The 18,246-nt window shown below is 37.8% G+C and overlaps 1 long non-coding RNA gene across 2 annotated transcripts in view; it reads right to left on the bottom strand.

Moving 5' to 3' along the window:
- Positions 1–998: 998 nt before the first annotated feature.
- The window catches only part of LOC124861860, a 69,873-nt gene continuing 52,625 nt past the window's right edge, over positions 999–18,246 (bottom strand). For both annotated transcript variants that reach the window (XR_007036773.1, XR_007036774.1), the window contains one exon: positions 999–1,244. This is a non-coding gene — a long non-coding RNA (uncharacterized LOC124861860). The remainder of the gene's footprint in view (positions 1,245–18,246) is intronic.

Raw genomic sequence — 18,246 nt, 5'->3', positions numbered from 1 at the left:
TGAGACTATTGCTATGTTCAGAACAGCAGTTCCCCCAGTGTTGCTCTCGACCTCTTGGGAACTTCTCTGAGCCAGTTTCTACCTTGTCTTAAAACAATTTTGAGAAACATGTAGTGTTTATATCACTGTCTGCCCTGTGCCATGGTGTTACAAAGAGATTGGTTTACCTTTCAGTTGGATTGTACAGAATGAATGTCACATACATGGCTTTAAGTGCATGGAATTATTGAACTGTTTTCTGTTAAATAAACACAACATACATAAGGAGTTGAGCAGGTCTGAGCATGTGGTTTTGCCTGACTCTCATACCTTCATATGTGTGTCCATACTCAGAGAAACAAATAGTTTGGGTAAAGAGAAAGGGTTTTGCAATGTAATGAACGTCATTTTTGGTTAGTGACAACCTTGTTCTGTTTAAAATTCATAAAAAAGGTTCAGGGAGTAAACATAATATCCTTTAACAGCCCCCTTAACAAAGCATAGCAATGCCATCACACTGTTAACTTTATTAACGGTGTAAGTCACACGCAGGGTATTTACTAACTGCATTGAATTTTAGTTGGGTTCATCAGAGTAAAGGGGGGTGATTACGCTTTTGAGATTCTATGGGAATGGCTTAGATATTCAGATATTCATGTGCTAGAGTATCATTTCCATCTACTTCATTATTATGCACTAAATTGTGTTGGTCGATCAAAGTAAATCGTAATAAAATATTTTTATACATACAGTAAACTAACAGTACAAGTCAGCTTTGCAAGGCACGTAATGTTATCTGAAGTGTTAAATGAACAGTGAAAAAGGTACAGTACTAGTCGACCTGAAAATGTTCAGGTTGTAACAAATTGAAATGATTTACTTTCTTAAAACATGAACTGCTCTAGGTTTGAGGAAAATGAATACACCGCAGTTATTAATAGCTATAGATGGCTAAACGCTACCAGGATACTTCAGATACGATCAATACTTTGTTACATACATGGTTGGAATACATTTTTACTTGCATGCTTATTACAGACATTGCTCTGATGTGCTGACAGAAACTTAATGTACTCATTTGCCATGACCACATAGCTGCTCATATATTATCCATATTGAGTAGTGTGTCACCGGAGTCCTCTTGGGGCAGATTCCTGAGGTGAAACAGAGTGAGCCAAGGACTTAGCATGCCACTTTTGTGACTCCATGAGCTGTCTTACTCTGCCGTCATTCCCCTCGGTGTGTATCCATGCAGATGTACAAGTCTGGTTAAAAAAAAAAAAGAAAAAATGTCAATGTGTGTCACCGTGCCCAAAGCGGAGAGGAACACAGCCCACATTAGCTGTCAGAAGAGGGGAAGGCAGCCACAGTCACTCCCCCAAGATCCTTCTGCAGAACACACAGAAACTCTGGATGATGATGCTTGGAGGCCTGCCCACATTATTCATCATTCACTTTTCCAACTTGATATATCGAGCAACTGCAGGACAACGCAATACATGAACATTTTCCTTGAATTTTAAAACTTGGGGGAAAAAAAGGACAACGGGAGGAAGGGAGCAGAAAAGAAAGGATACAGTAGCAAGGGAGGGAATGAGCAAATTGTGGAGGGAGGACAACATTTGAGGGAGGGAGGGAGGGAGGGAGGCAGGATGAAAGAGGGCAGAAGAAAGGACAAAGGAAAGGTGAACAAAAGGACAAAGGGAAGGGAGAGGGAATTAAAATGGGAAGAATGGAAGTATGGATAGGGGTTACAGTGTGAAACTTCACATTTTTTTTCAAAGCCTATTTTCTTTCTATGCTTATCTCGACCTGAAAAATAATTAAACCAGATTCCCTACTTTTCCAGACTGCATAGGAACCCTAAAGTAAAAGCATCAAACACTATGCCATGTTAAAGAGGTTAAAAACATCACAAAAAAACTGCATTCCCTCCTAAACTCACTCTTTACCTCGTCATAATCAATGACATTAGCTAATTTAAACAACGCTACATCGCAGACATGACAGCATACGACTTCGGGATAAACCAACTCAATAGCCGAGATGCTGTTGCGCGCATACTTCAATAACATAGGCACTTTTGAAGTGGCATGAAGGGTTGCTAAGCTGATGCTAGCAATGACAAGTTAAGGATTTGTCAGTTGCAATCCACAAAAGAAGCAGACATGAGAAGGAGGGTAACTTCTTGATCACAAGAGTGGCATTTACTCCCAGTGGTCCCTTGACATTTGTAAAATAAATCCTAAAAAAAATGTAATATGATACCGGAGTTCAGCTGGGTCCTCGGATGAGGATTGACACTCCATCTGGGAGATGTCTGGGGATGAAAACTGCTGGCTGCCCTGCTGGTGATGAATAGAAGACCCAATCAGTAGAGTAATGTGATGATGCTGTAAGCTTTACACTGAAATAAGCTTCATATCATTTTTCGGCCAGATCTGGAGCAGAAAATTTGCCTTTATCTGTGGGTAGAAAAATAACCCTAAATGCTGCCACTGTATCAACACTGCTCTCTTTATTGCGAGTGGTGAATGTGCACCATAGGCATGCACATTAAGCCTTCATCATTTTAAAGGATAAAGATGTATAGATCCTGAAAAGAGAGACTTTAAGGACACAAAGCAACGATTTGGTTAACACAGGCTGCTTTTCTGCACATCCTGATGGGTGTAGAAAGTGTCCAATTAAACCTTCATAAATCTTTTCACATTTTGTCATGTTTTAACCACAAACTTTAATCAATGTCTTTTGTATTTTATGGCAAGGTTTTTAATTATTTTTTCAAATTAAAATTTGAAAGTGATGTTGGCATTTGTATTGTATTAGGTCACTTAAAATTCCAGTAAATGACATGAAGTTTGAGGTCATGGTATATTTTGCTTAATTTAAATGTGCATCATGGTTGCCTTCCACAAGTATTAATCTCTCCTGCTTGGAGATTAATTGAAGTTGGGGATATGGAATAACTAATGGTTAAGCAGCAAGATGAATGGCCTAAATAAAAAGTCATACCCCCGCAGAAAATATGCATCCCTATAACTTCAGTGCAAAGTAGCACCTCTTGACTGCTCATCGCCATGTTTGATGCTCAAACTTCTTCTTTTTAAACTGCAGGGTTGTTTGAAACAAATTTAGCACATCTGATTATAAAGAATATAAATCAGCTTTATCCCCTTGATGTGTCGCTGTCCAGCTTCTTTGAGCAAGCTGCTATAAATGAACATCTACCGCCACATCATTAGCTGGTGGAGACAAGAGCCGAGCTCATAATTTGCACTGACAGATCTAAGGGGAGCTCTAAATTATCCAGAAACAACAGAGGAGTTGGCTGCGGCATCGGCCAGGACAGTGCAGAATTTCTGGGAAACGGGGTACATTATTCCTCATTTAGGGGGCTGACAGTTCGACTCGGTGGATAACATTGTGACAGACAGATATTGCGTTCCCAGAAAACTCAGCATTAATTTGCAGACACAACATTGGATTTGGAGCATAAAAGTGTGAGCCGGTTTTTGGGTGCCATAATTGCATTTCAGGCCGTACTGTTAAAAATCGATTTTTAAAAAATGTTTTATGACAAACTCTTGTTGCATTGAACATGACTGAAAGATACAGGTCCTTCTCAAAAAATTAGCATATTGTGATAAAGTTCATTATTTTCCATAATGTAATGATGAAAATTTAACATTCATATATTTTAGATTCATTGCACACTAACTGAAATATTTCAGGTCTTTTATTGTCTTAATACGGATAATTTTGGCATACAGCTCATGAAAACCCAAAATTCCTATCTCACAAAATTAGCATATAATTAAAAGGGTCTCTAAACGAGCTATGAACCTAATCATCTGAATGAACGAGTTAACTCTAAACACCTGCAGAGGTTAAAAATTAGCATATTTCATCCGACCAATAAAAGAAAAGTGTTTTTAATACAAAAAACATCAACTTTCAAATAATCATGTACAGTTATGCACTCAATACTTGGTCGGGAATCCTTTTGCAGAAATGACTGCTTCAATGCGGCGTGGCATGGAGGCAATCAGCCTGTGGCACTGCTGAGGTCTTATGGAGGCCCAGGATGCTTCGATAGCGGCCTTTAGCTCATCCAGAGTGTTGGGTCTTGAGTCTCTCAACGTTCTCTTCACAATATCCCACAGATTCTCTATGGGGTTCAGGTCAGGAGAGTTGGCAGGCCAATTGAGCACAGTGATACCATGGTCAGTAAACCATTTACCAGTGGTTTTGGCACTGTGAGCAGGTGCCAGGTCGTGCTGAAAAATGAAATCTTCATCTCCATAAAGCTTTTCAGCAGATGGAAGCATGAAGTGCTCCAAAATCTCCTGATAGCTAGCTGCATTGACCCTGCCCTTGATAAAACACAGTGGACCAACACCAGCAGCTGACACGGCACCCCAGACCATCACTGACTGTGGGTACTTGACACTGGACTTCTGGCATTTTGGCATTTCCTTCTCCCCAGTCGTCCTCCAGACTCTGGCACCTTGATTTCCGAATGACATGCAGAATTCACTTTCATCTGAAAAAAGTACTTTGGACCACTGAGCAACAGTCCAGTGCTGCTTCTCTGTAGCCCAGGTCAGGCGCTTCTGCCGCTGTTTCTGGTTCAAAAGTGGCTTGACCTGGGGAATGCGGCACCTGTAGCCCATTTCCTGCACACGCCTGTGCACGGTGGCTCTGGATGTTTCTACTCCAGACTCAGTCCACTGCTTCCGCAGGTCCCCCAAGGTCTGGAATCGGCCCTTCTCCACAATCTTCCTCAGGGTCCGGTCACCTCTTCTCGTTGTGCAGCGTTTTCTGCCACACTTTTTCCTTCCCACTGACTTCCCACTGAGGTGCCTTGATACAGCACTCTGGGAACAGCCTATTTGTTCAGAAATTTCTTTCTGTGTCTTACCCTCTGGCTTGAGGGTGTCAATAGTGGCCTTCTGGACAGCAGTCAGGTCGGCAGTCTTACCCATGATTGGGGTTTTGAGTGATGAACCAGGCTGGGAGTTTTAAAGGCCTCAGGAATCTTTTGCAGGTGTTTAGAGTTAACTCGTTGATTCAAATGATTAGGTTCATAGCTCGTTTAGAGACCCTTTTAATGATATGCTAATTTTGTGAGATAGGAATTTTGGGTTTTCATGAGCTGTATGCCAAAATCATCCGTATTAAGACAATAAAAGACCTGAAATATTTCAGTTAGTGTGCAATGAATCTAAAATATATGAATGTTAAATTTTCATCATGACATTATGGAAAATAATGAACTTTATCACAATATGCTAATTTTTTGAGAAGGACCTGTATAACCTACTTTGGACTTATGGAAATGCTAATTATGTTACACATTGATTATTTTCAGTAATTAAAAAAAAAGTCAATATCCCCAAAATTGCCAGAGGGGAGGGATCTATAATAGGAGTCGGAAAAGTGATGAAAATTATGTTTAAAGGCAATTGTACTGCTATCCTTCTTTTTTTAATTTTTCAGGTGTTTAAAAACACAAATTTTCTTCATAACAATTCAGGGTTGAAAAGACATCAGCAATGACTTAAAAAGAAAAAGATGTTGCTGGCCATCAATCTGGGAGTGTTTGTTAAGTCGATCAGTCTATGCTGAGAAATATTAATCATAACTGTAAAACATTTATGACAACTACCAATATTATCTTAAGTGAGTGTCCCAGCTAACCCATTCCAAGTTTGGAGCATGCAATGCTCAGAGAAATAACAAAATTCAATTCAGTTTATTTATATAGCGTCAATTCACAACAAATGTAATTTCAAGTCAGTTCAATCTAATCATACAAATGGATTCCAAGTCAATTCCATACCCATCCAAACAATGCATACTAGTTCAGTTTCTTTTTCAAATTGGTTAAAACATTTTCTATCTAATCCAGCAGAATGCATCGAGTCACTGACCTACAGCAAAAAGCAAAGGGCTCCATCTCACACTCTACAGCAGAGTTCTTAGAGTCTGGAAAAGTATGGAATATTACATCTGCATTTTCCTGGTCTGAAGAATTATGGGGGGGGGGGGAATGAGTAAGGGGAAATATTGGTATTTCCAGATTTAATCCATCCATCAATGAGTGACATGGTAAGGATTAGACTGTGGTTCTAGTGCAGTGTTATGGAAGCCCAGGTTGCCAGCAGATAATGTGGCTCCCTAAATCATTACTGATTATGTTCACACTGGATCTTAAGCAACTTGAGTTTTTTCTCCACTCCACTTGATAAACAAGGATAGTATTCTGTAGCTTAACCTCTTACTCACGATTCTCCCGGCCATAACATAACATTTCAGTATTAAACATGATTTGGTTTTTAGTTTTTTTGAGAAAATTAACTTTGGGGGTGACATGATAATTTTGAAATGATCAAATTATCTCTTGAAAGATGTCACTCTGTAGTCACTTATATCACTTGTGTCACAATTGCTGAAGTAATGAAGTAAAATGTCTTTTTAATGATATTCTATTTTATTGAAATGCATCTCTATTTGTAAGATGTCCACCTGGTGGTTTTACTTTCTGAGACCTCAAAGTCCTACTCTGCTACTCATTATTTAACTGTTCATCAGTGTTGGCCTTTTGTGAGCGTGAAACTGTGAAACTATATCTGCAAAGCCGAAACATCAAATAACGCAGAGCAATACAGGCATCAAGCCAGTACAGGACCCACGCATTTAGCGCTATGTTACAGTCCAAGATCTGCTGGAGGAGCATCCTGTCCAGTTGCAGACTATAAAATGCAGATCTTACCATGTTTAGCAGCATATTTCTTTATAATCCAGATGTTGCTAGCTGATTTTCTGAAGCTCTGTGAAATTAATTATTTTACTCTGGTAATGTTAAAAGCATCCAGCCAGTCATTTTATAAAAGTGTTCATTAAACTGTGAAATTCAAATTGCTATGTTTTCAGGACTTTTGTTTCTTTGGCAGATTGGTTTTAATCAAACAGATATTATCTTACACAATTAAAATCCATTTAAAGATTCTGTGTTTAGAATTATTAAACATTTAATCAGAGAACAAGATCGGGCCAGCTTCATTTTGATAACTGTGTCGGTCTGTCTCCTTTTGAGTTGTTTGCTCTCCAACTGGGTTGCCATGGTGACTATGCCTTTGTCGCAACAGCTGAAAAAAGTGAAACTTAATACATAGATTCTATCCGAGTAACAAAGACTCCTCGGCTATTCTAAATAAAAATGGTTATAATTCTTTTAATATGTACCACACAACTTATGTTCCTTAAGAGATGTTGAAGAAAGTCATTGTAGAAAACGCCATAAAGTGTGAAAGACCGGAGGTTCAATTTTATAAAGTTACAGGGATTTGAAAATGTAATGAGGGAAACAAAAATGTCCCCTTGGCATGTTCTGATGTTATTCACTGTGCTAATCATTGTCTGCAATGTATTCTGGATGGACGAAGAGCAAATTCTATTGCAAAGGAAGAAGGGGAAGTACATTATCAAGCTTTCCTTTAAATATGGATGGAAACATATCTCAAAGGTATGCATTTTGCACATGGGCTGTAACCTTTTTAGAACAATTTGATTAAGATTAATCTAATATTGTTGCTTATTCTTCTCATGTTTAGTGCAGATTTATATACATTCCCATATGCCATCCTTTAAGGGATGACCTGTTATTATTAAAGGTAAAGCGTATATTTGTATAGCACGTTTTAGCGACAAGACTTTAAATACTGAAAAATAAGAAAACTATTAAAGTTTGGTTTGTTTTCTGGATGTTTGCTCCAGATTAGTGGAGCATAAGACCTGAATGTTGCTTCTCCATGTTCGGTTCTGATTCTGAGGATACTGAGTAGCCTTGAACCTGAAAGACATGAATGGTCTGGAAGGTTGATACAACAAAAAATCTTTAATGTATTTTGGTTCTATGCTATTCAGTGACTTATAACCTAACACTTATTTTAAAGTCTATTCTGAGACACAGGGAGCCAGGGTAAGGACTTTAGGACTGGGTTGATGTCCTCTGCTTTCTGTTGTTTTTGTTGAGGATGCGGGCAGCAGATTTCTGGATCAGCTGCAGCTGTCAGATCAACATTTTGGCAGACCTGTCAAGACACTGTTGCAGTAATCCGTTTGACTAACAATAAACACATGGTGGAGCTTTTCAAGATTATGCTGCAATATTAGTCCTTTAATCCTGGAAATGTTCTTCAGGTGATAGAAGGCTGACTTGGTGATTGTTCTCTTGTGCCTCTGGAGGTTCAGGTCTGAATCCATCATTAAGCTCAGATTTCAGGCTTGTGGTTTCTAGCTGTAGTAACTGAAGCTGTGTGCTGACTCATGATTCTTCCTCCTTTGGTCCAAAAATAAGTACTTCAATTTTGATTTTATTCAGCTGAAGAAAATTATGACACATCTACGTATTGATTTGTTCTATGCATCTACCGACGCTTGAATAGGTTCAAAGTCACCTGGTGACATTGTAATGTAGAGCTGTGTGTTATCTGGGTAGTTATGGAAACTGATCTTGTTGGTTGTTATGATCTAGGGGAGCATGATCTTAAAGTTCTTTAAATTGGGGCATGATTGGCTGATTTTTGTCTTCTACTTTATGTTGTCACACTTGTTCTGTTCTACAGGTCTGGCAGTAATTAAGTCTGGGTGTGGTTAGGGAGATTGAACTATGCTTTCAAAAACATGTGGTTAATCAAGGTTAAGGGTTTATTTACAATGGGTTTTTACTTTTTCTCAATGGCTCAAGGTTGGTTAGGATTGCTTTTTTCTATTAAATAAATGTAAGATTTTTCTTTCTGTATTTACTCAAGTTTTCTTTTTTGTGGCTTTAACTAAAATTCGTTTTTGAAACAAGAAATCTCTGAATGTACAAACTATTCTTTCATTGCCCTGCATTCCATAACTGATCCCTTGCAGATTATTGGAGGAAAATGAATCATTTCAACCAAAATTTGGCATGCATGTTAGCAACCTACTTTGTAATATTTGAAATGACTGCATTCTTAATCATATCTTACTTGAGTCCAGTAGCTCCATATGTTTTTTTTCTTAACATCCGCTCCCCACTTCTCTCAAAACTCTGTACTTTGCATTTTAATCCATTTATGAAACCATTTGACCCATCATGTTCATACTGCCAGCATTTCAAGTTTACAACCGGCATCTTTTTTTCTATAATTGCAGTCCTATTAAATCCCATCAAGTCATGAGCAGCATTTTGGCGAGGTCCATTCCAGCTTTCAAGTAGACGTATGATTGTGACATTGTAGAAATCTCCATTGCAGATAGTTTTACATGTGCTGCACAAAAATCAATAAGGTCATTTTAGTATTTCTGCCATCTCATTAATTGATCTATTGTAGCTCTGAATGTATTTCATCCTGTTTTCATAAATTCTTTTTCCTTCCTGATATTGTGAAAGTTGAAGTTTAAATGTCCACAAGCAAGTCTGTGGATAATTATGAAGAGTTTTAGGTCTTCTTTATACCACAAATGATTTGTAACATCTGTTTATAAAAACACCAATCCTTTAACAAGATTTGCTTCCACAACTTCCCGTTCATTCTGCCAACCAGTACTTTTTCTACCTGACACAGCGAGAGAGTTGTCATGTGCCTAATTTAGATATTCTATATTCTGGGTTTCTGGACCCACAGGGAAGGACATAATTGAATAGGCCGTGTCAAAGCCTCCCCCCCTACTTTACAAAAACCTCCCAGGGACATACTAACGTTAATTATCTCCCATTGCAATATGGCCTAGTTTTATAATTACTGGTCCTGCCAAATTTACTACAACATCTAAACCTCTCACCAGACAGTTATTCATTTAGTGCTTGTCCCAGTGTTGTGTTCTATACAGTTTCCCTACTTACCTTATTTAAAGACGAAATAACAATATTTGTGCTGGAGGGGTTCATTGGATTGGATGTCACAATCACAGACAGAAGGGGAAACAAAGAAGACAGGCTCTTCATTAGCTGTGCATATCTTATCAGCATTAGCGTGCTCATTTCAGCATCAAAGAGCTACAGTACGTATTGTAACCATAAAGATTAATTCACTTGTCATCAAATGTATTTTGCAGGTCTAAAGGAGCCTAAAACAAGATTCTGCATTCATAATCTTAGCTTTGAAATGTTTGTGGCCCTAATAAAATCTTCAATATAAAGATGACAACAGGACTCACTGGATTCGAACTGCATGAAGTGCATTGACTTGTTGAAGTATAAATTCCCCTTGAGGTGTTTCTACATTGTCAAATTGCGAAGACACAGCTGCATTTTTTACCCTTTTAAAAAAAAACAAAAAACAGAAAACTCTGGTCTGCATTTGTATTTAGCTCCCCTTTATTCTAATATCCCCGAATAAAATTCACGTAGGGGCCGCAGCAACAATGTGGTAAAAATGTTGCTCTGGCAAGAGAGGAGCAGAACTGAACCTTTTGGTTTAAAAATGGCATTTTGGCAAAAAACAAAAACTACACATTACCTGAATGTAAAGTGTAAGTGATACTAAAAAAAATAATCAATAAAACAATGCGATACAAATAAACACCAATGAAAATCTGGAAAACAAAGGTATGGTGACAAAATTATTGGGAAATCGGACTGAAGAAACTAAAATGTTCAAACACTAAAAGGGGATGACAAGTGAGTAGAAATAGGTGGCTTGATTAAGAATAGGAGACAGATATTGAGGTTTAAAACCTGCAAATGTTGGGCAATTTGGAATAGAAGTACACACCCTTTGCTTTCCACTTGGTGTTTTTGTGCAATGAAATGTATTTGGAATGGAGCATATGGAGTGAGACTTTTTAATTAAAAATTCAGCAGTTGAATGAATTATTCTGTCTCTCATAATTTTATAAGAGCCTGGGGTAAAACAAGAAGATTGTGCAATGCTGACCAGATGTTCTTCTCTTAGGCTCGTAGTCCTGCTGCTGGTAGATATAAATAATTTCCCATTCAAATTCTTTTGATTAAAATAAAGTAACAAAAAATGCCCAACTTCCAAAAAAGTGTGGTTCTCTGGGTCTTTTACTGTGCCCTCAGGGATGCAGGAGAAAACGAGGCTTTCCCCCAGGCTCCTCACTTGGATATCTAGTCTGGTGGTCTTCATTCTCCAATCATTACCTGAACCAGTGATCATTTTTGGAAGATGTTGTAAATGATGCTAACCCTACACAATAAGTTAGGGAATTTACAGCACTTTAATTAGATACAAATTCAATTTTACATGACCTTATGTTTAACTAGTAAGTATCTGTGACAACACACCCCAACTGAGATACTGATGAACATTTTAAGACAACATGCCTTTAGTTTACTAGTTAAAAAGTTAAATCAACACTATTCCATTCAACATTTTAGTGTTTAATTTTGATAGGCTAATATTTTGTGATCTTTAAATACAAAATCAGAATATGAAAACCATGGATCCCATTTCTTCCATTTTCCAGATGTGCAGTGCTTTGTTTGGGTCTATGAACCCAATAAAATACACTGAGGATTGGGGTTGTAACTCAGACAAAATTCAAGTGGTGTGAATACCCCATCTTAGGGATTTTTGCAAAAATTCAAACAAAGTATGTCAAATAAGATGCAGGTTGTCTATTTAAAGACCAAAATGGTGGTTTTTCTTGTATCGACGCGTCCGTAAAATAATTTTCAGTACCTGAACTCCTGATTACTGGTCAGAGCTTATTAAGAGAAGTAGAATTTCCTGATTAATTTAGTGTATCACTAGTTATTATAGTACGATAAATTAAATAAAGTGTAGAGCATTTTTTGAAATTGCATCTATTATTAAAATGTATAAAGCTGTTGCTTTCTGTGGCTATTGTCAGGGGCTGCTCTGCAAAACTCTTTAAATCGGCTTGTTTCACAGTGTGAAGAAATCATAATGACATTAATAATTATTTGCATCATTATGCTGGGGCATGTTTACATGTTTAGCATAAGTGACACTTGTTGAGGTTTATCTCTAGAGCTGAAATATTAATATTTACAGACATTTATTTACATCTGCTCTAAGAGGGTCTGTCATTTCTTTCCTTCTTGACTGGATTTTGATTAAAAATGTTGCTTTTGATAACTTTTATCTTCTTAACTGAAATGAATCAAAGTAGTTTCCACTGCTTTCCTTTGCCTTTACCACTGGCCAAAGCCACCTGGGGCCATTTTTATAGCCTCCATTACCAAGTGCTATTCTAAAATTAAGGCTAGCAATTAAGAGACAAACCACTTACCCAAATTATATCAATGACTAAAGGTTAACAGCAAGCATAGCCAAATATAGTTCATCAGTGGGGAAGTTCAGAGAAGAGGAGCTCCATAGGTGTCTCTGGCTTTTTTTCCCCCTCTAGAATACTCCCAAGGCAACCGCCCTACATGGTAAGGGCAGAAAATATCCAGTTAACCCTCTGATCACATTTTAGAGCTCTGATCCCTCCGAGCTATGATCTGTATCATGCAGGTAATTCTCACATCCATTAGCATAAACACTTGCTAAATTAAAGCAGTATGGGCTTTCTTAATGCCCCACTTTCAGAAAATCAATGTGTGTGTGTAAAGTTTATGTTAAGGGTTACAGCTAGAAATAAAAAAAAAATTAAAAATTGCTTGCTTCCCTTTGCTTTATCATCAAAAAAGTACATGTATCATATATATTCATTACACAGAGCAATATATTTTAAGCACTTATTTCTTGTAATTTTAATTATTCTGTTTTTTTTTTTCACACCAGTTTCTCAGGAAATTTGAATGTTGCAGAAAACCGATAAATGATTATAATACAGAAATGTTTAACATATTGTGTACACAATCATGTAGAAGACTGCTGGCTCAGCAGTTTTCCAGGAGAAATTGAGGATAAATGAATAAAAACGGAATGTTCAATGGAAGCAAAAAATATATTGGAAAACAATTGACGAAACTGCAGTAACTGCAGTGTTGAGAGGATTGGGAAGGAAAGTTCATTGAAGGATTTGGAAAACATTCACAAGAAATTGGGCCTAGAGTGTCAGTTTTAAGAGCCACCACAAAGTTACGTTTCATGTGTTAAGACACTCATGAACAAATTGAGCTTTGTGTTTTAATATTGCTGTATGGAATGCCCCAAGATCTTGTTAAGCTTCTAGTAAATACGCAAAAGTTGTCATTGTTTCACTCTAGTAAACACATTCAGGCAGCACATTAGGAGAAAGTTTTTTTTTTTTTTTTTTTGAGGGGAAACAAGTTCAAGAGTGTTCAATCACAGACAAGACCACCCTTGTGTTTAAAACATTATTCACTAATATTGAACTGTTTGATTATCTCAAACTTTTTACACATGCTCAGTGCATTCTTTGTTCTTGGTATATTGCTGTGGCATTATTACAGCGCCACATACAGGCCTGGCATGGTTACTTTAACGTATAGGGGCATTTTCAGTTTTATGGTGTGACTGAAAACATTCTGAGAAAATTATATGTTAACAGGAAAATTTTTAGAGTCAACAAATTTTGGAAAAACTGTTTTTTGGCAGAAGGTTGTGTTATGTGTCTTTGTTCATTTTATGTGCTCATAACTCTGAGTGAGAAGCTTCTCGTGTGGACTAGGACGCAGTTGTGGGAGTTTTCCATGCTTTTTTTTCCCCCTCTTGTTTCAAATATGTAAATATTTAATATATGTTTCAATGAAGAAAAAGAATTTGATAGTTTCAAATCTTTAAAATTTCATAGGATGAGCTTTAGAGAGCTGTTTTAGACTACACAGGCATTGCATTTCTGGTGAAATGTCTCTCATGAACCTCACTTCTCAGTAAAACTCAGTTTCATTCCGAGAGGCAGAAAAGACACGAGACACTAAAACTTTGCTTGCATTAATGTTTTTTCCTGTTTTCCAAGACACTTGATTTGCAACATTTGCAACCTCTTATTGAAAATCTGAGCTACAACCTGATGCAGTTAGGTTCATGACACAGAACTGAACCCAAAGTTTGCTTATCAAGCTACCAATCCTCTCTCAGGGCAAGTTCGGGTCTGATTTCGGGTCTCTTCTTTTTTCATGGATATCTGCTTCCATGCATTAGTGCATTACTCGCTTGGCTGACAGATGAATTAGAATAATAAAGTCATCTCAGTGAATTATTCAAACATTTCTTTGGATCTATGAGGCACTTTGTGTGTAATGAGGAGACAAAATAAATCTTGGAATTAAAATAGAGTACCTGACCCCTCCTTGGTTTTAGTGCGAATGACACTGCCGGGCATTGCTTTCCATCAAATAGCAAAGTATTCCCTCAGATTTACAGCCTGTGAGCGGACAGTAAATCTAAAACTGCTGTTGCAACTCAAGCGTGATCTCGAGTCATGTCACCTCTTATTTGGATCATTTGTCAATGCTGAGTGCTTTTCAGTTTGGGTATCACCACCCCGACAGGTATCCTAACGACCTATTTTTCCCTCCCTTACTAAGATTTCTCTTTTGACTTTGAAGAATTGTTTTCTTGGCAGTCGGAAGGTCCTCTGTACTTTTGGTAAGCTCTTTTTCCCACACATACCATCCATAAATATGTTTTTGTTACAAAATGTGGCATCCTTTGCGTTCCTGTGAATAAAATACTTTATTTTCAGTTCTGTGATGTAAATTACGTCAAGATAAATAATTTATAAGCTTTTTCCACCTATCCTGTAAAATCCAATTTAGAATTGAATAAATATGCTCTAAGGTAAAAATAAAAAGATAAAAACCTGGTTGCAGAGCTGTGTGGACCCCTAAACTAAAACTTTGAACATATTTTAAATCAATTTTAGCATTTAGTCTTATTTGGTAGGAGTCTTTCAGCATCCCGCAGCTTCACTTGACAATATTTAGCTACTCGACCTTAAAAAGACAGAATCTGTCAAACTGTGTGGAAATCTCTTGTCCATAGTTCTGTTCCTGTGGCCCCACGGATTTTGGATTGAATTAGGTTCAAGACTCTGACTAGAGCAATCCAAAACCAATCTTCCCCCATTAAGTCATTCTTATGAATGACTTAATATTCAGGTATATGTTAAAAGTCAGCATTAAGCTAAAAATAAAATTCTCCTTAATTTTTAGATTTTTAGCAGTCCCCTAAAGATTTAAAGTCTAAGCTGGTATTCGGAATTGTTTATAATTCAATCCACCTTTTAATAAAAAAAAAAAAAAGGTTCCATCTGAGGAAAGGCCAAGATCATGATGCTGCCACCACCATGTTTCACTGCGGGTATGTTGTCCTTTTATCAACCGTGCTGTTTTTGTGCCAAAGATTTTTTGGCACAAATTGTTGCCAAAAACTTGAAGTTTCTTTCTATCAAACCATACCACATTCTTCCACATGGCCTTTTGGACAAAAATCCTGCTTTTGTAATTTCCAAAAAACTGGTTGTTACAAAGTTTCTCCAATTATTGACTGGTATGCTTGGTACAAAACCAACACTACACATCCTCAAAAGAACAGCATAGCCACAATGAAGCACTGTGGTGGCAGCATCGTGTATTTTTGGCTGTTTTTCTCCATCTGCAGCTGTGGTTTCAGTAAAGGAAGAACCCCCAAAAATGTGGTTTGTTTTTATATAAAAGTGTTTCTAGGTCACAATAAAGCTGGGAAAAGTTCACGAAGGATTTATCTTGGCGTTACATTACAAAACCCTTGGATTTGAACTAGGGCTGTGTAGACGTATTACCTTTTCTTTATGTTTCGCATCAGACCCAAGGCATTGCAATCTGTTAGTTGCCAGCACCGCTAGGATTACCTGTGAGATTCATTCAAAGCCCAAAAAAACATGAGTCTCTTACCTGTGGGTTTACATGTGTACTTTGAGCTTTAAATAATCCACCTGTACTTATAAGGGGTAAATATTAATGGGTTAAAGTTAGCAATTCATCATACTCATTTCTTTCCCTATTTTATGTTGGTCATATATATATATATATATATATATATATATATATATATATATATATATATATATATATATATATATATATATATATATATATATATATATATATATATATATATATATATATATATATATATATATATATATATATATATATATATATAGGGGTTGGACAATGAAACTAAAACACCTGGTTTTAGACCACAATAATTTATTAGTATGGTGTAGGGCCTCCTTTTGCGGCCAATACAGCATCAATTTGTCTTGGGAATGACATATACAAGTCCTGCACAGTGGTCACAGTGGGCAGGGTTACACTCTGGTCGGATGACTCCAAAATTTAACTTTCTCGCATATATGCAGAACATTGTGTGTGGCAGAGAACTAAAACCCCAAACACACCAAACCCACTGTGAGACATGTTGGAAGCACCAGCATGCTGTGGGGTTGGTTTCTTTCAGCAGGGACAGGGGAACTGGTCAGGATTATTAGAAAGGTGGATGGAGTTTAATACAGGGCAATCCTGGAAGGAAAACTATGAGTAGCTGCTAAAGACTCGAAACTAAGCAAAAGGCTCATCTCTCAGCAGGATAACAGCCCTAAACACACAGCCAAAGCTGTTATGGAATGGTTTAGATCGAAACATATTTAAGTGTTAGAATGACATGGACATACAGGGGTTGGACAATGAAACTGAAACACCTGGTTTAAAACCACAATAATTTATTAGTATGGTGTAGGGCCACCTTTTGCGGCCAATACAGCGTCAATTCGTCTTGGGAATGACATATACAAGTCCTGCAAAGTGGTCAGCGGGATTTTAAACCATTCTTCTTGCAGGATAGTGGCCAGGTCACTACGTGATACTGGTGGAGGAAAATGTTTCCTGACTCGCTCCTCCAAAACACCCCAAAGTGGCTCAATAATATTTACATCTGGTGACTGTGCAGGCCATGAGAGATGTTCAACTTCACTTTCATGTTCATCAAACCAATCTTTCACCAGTATTGGTGTGTGTATTGGTGCATTGTCATCCTGATACACGGCACCGCCTTCAAGATACAATGTTTGAACCATTGGATGCACATGGTCCTCAAGAATGGTTCGGTAGTCCTTGGCAGTGACCAGCCCATCTAGCACAAGTATTGGGCCAAGGGAATGAATGCCATGATATGGCAGCCCAAACCATCACTGATTCACCCCCATGCTTCACTCTGGGCATGCAACAGTCTGGGTGGTACGCTTCTTTGGGGCTTCTCCACACCGTAACTCTCCCAGATGTGGGGAAAACAGTAAAGGTGGACTCATCAGAGAACAATACATGTTTCACATTGTCCACAGCCCAAGATTTGCACTCCTTGCACCATTGAAACCGACGTTTGGCATTGGCATGAGTGACCAAAGGTTTGGCTATAGCTGCCTGGCCGTGTATATTGACCCTGTGGAGCTCCCGACGGACAGTTCTGGTGGAAACAGGAGAGTTGAGGTGCACATTTAATTCTGCCGTGATTTGGGCAGCCGTGGTTTTATGATTTTTGGATACAATCCGGGTTAGCACCCGAACATCCCTTTCAGACAGCTTCCTCTTGTGTCCACAGTTAATCCTGTTGGATGTGGTTCGTCCTTCTTGGTGATATGCTGACATTACCCTGGATACCGTGGCTCTTGATACATCACAAAGACTTGCTGTCTTGGTCACAGATGCGCCAGCAAGACGTGCACCAACAATTTGTCCTCTTTTGAACTCTGGTATGTCACCCATAATGTTGTGTGCATTTCAATATTTTGAGTAAAACTGTGCTCTTACCCTGCTAATTGAACCTTCACACTCTGCTCTTACTGGTGCAATGTGCAATCAATGAAGACTGGCTACCTGGCTGGTCTAATTTAGCCATAAAACCTCCCACGCTAAAATGACAAGTGTTTCAGTTTCATTGTCCAACCCTGTGTGTGTGTGTGTATATATATATATATATATATATATATATATATATATATATATATATATATATATATATATATATATATATATATATATATATATTACTCTGTAACAGTATTTTCTCCAGTTTTCTTCTGGGGTTTAATTGTTCTCACCTCAAGAATAACTCCTGTTCTAGCTCTGTATCTGTAGGCTTTGTAGCTTTTCCCAGCAGGTGTTATGCTCCCTCTGAATTCGGAAAGACACATGAGGTGTGCTGCAGACAGGAGTATAAATGTATATCCATGTAAACCATGTGACTGACAGCTCTCCTGAAGCTGTTTTTCCCACTGCCTGCCAAGGTCCAAATGCATGTTGAAAGAGGCTCCAGGCCAGAACCCAAAAAGCCGAATAAACCTGGCAAC

Source organism: Girardinichthys multiradiatus, chromosome 24 (genome assembly GCF_021462225.1).
Source record: "Girardinichthys multiradiatus isolate DD_20200921_A chromosome 24, DD_fGirMul_XY1, whole genome shotgun sequence".
Lineage (NCBI taxonomy): Eukaryota > Metazoa > Chordata > Actinopteri > Cyprinodontiformes > Goodeidae > Girardinichthys > Girardinichthys multiradiatus.
The sequence above is the reverse complement of the archived record's forward strand: the minus strand, read 5'-3'. Positions and strand labels throughout refer to the sequence as shown.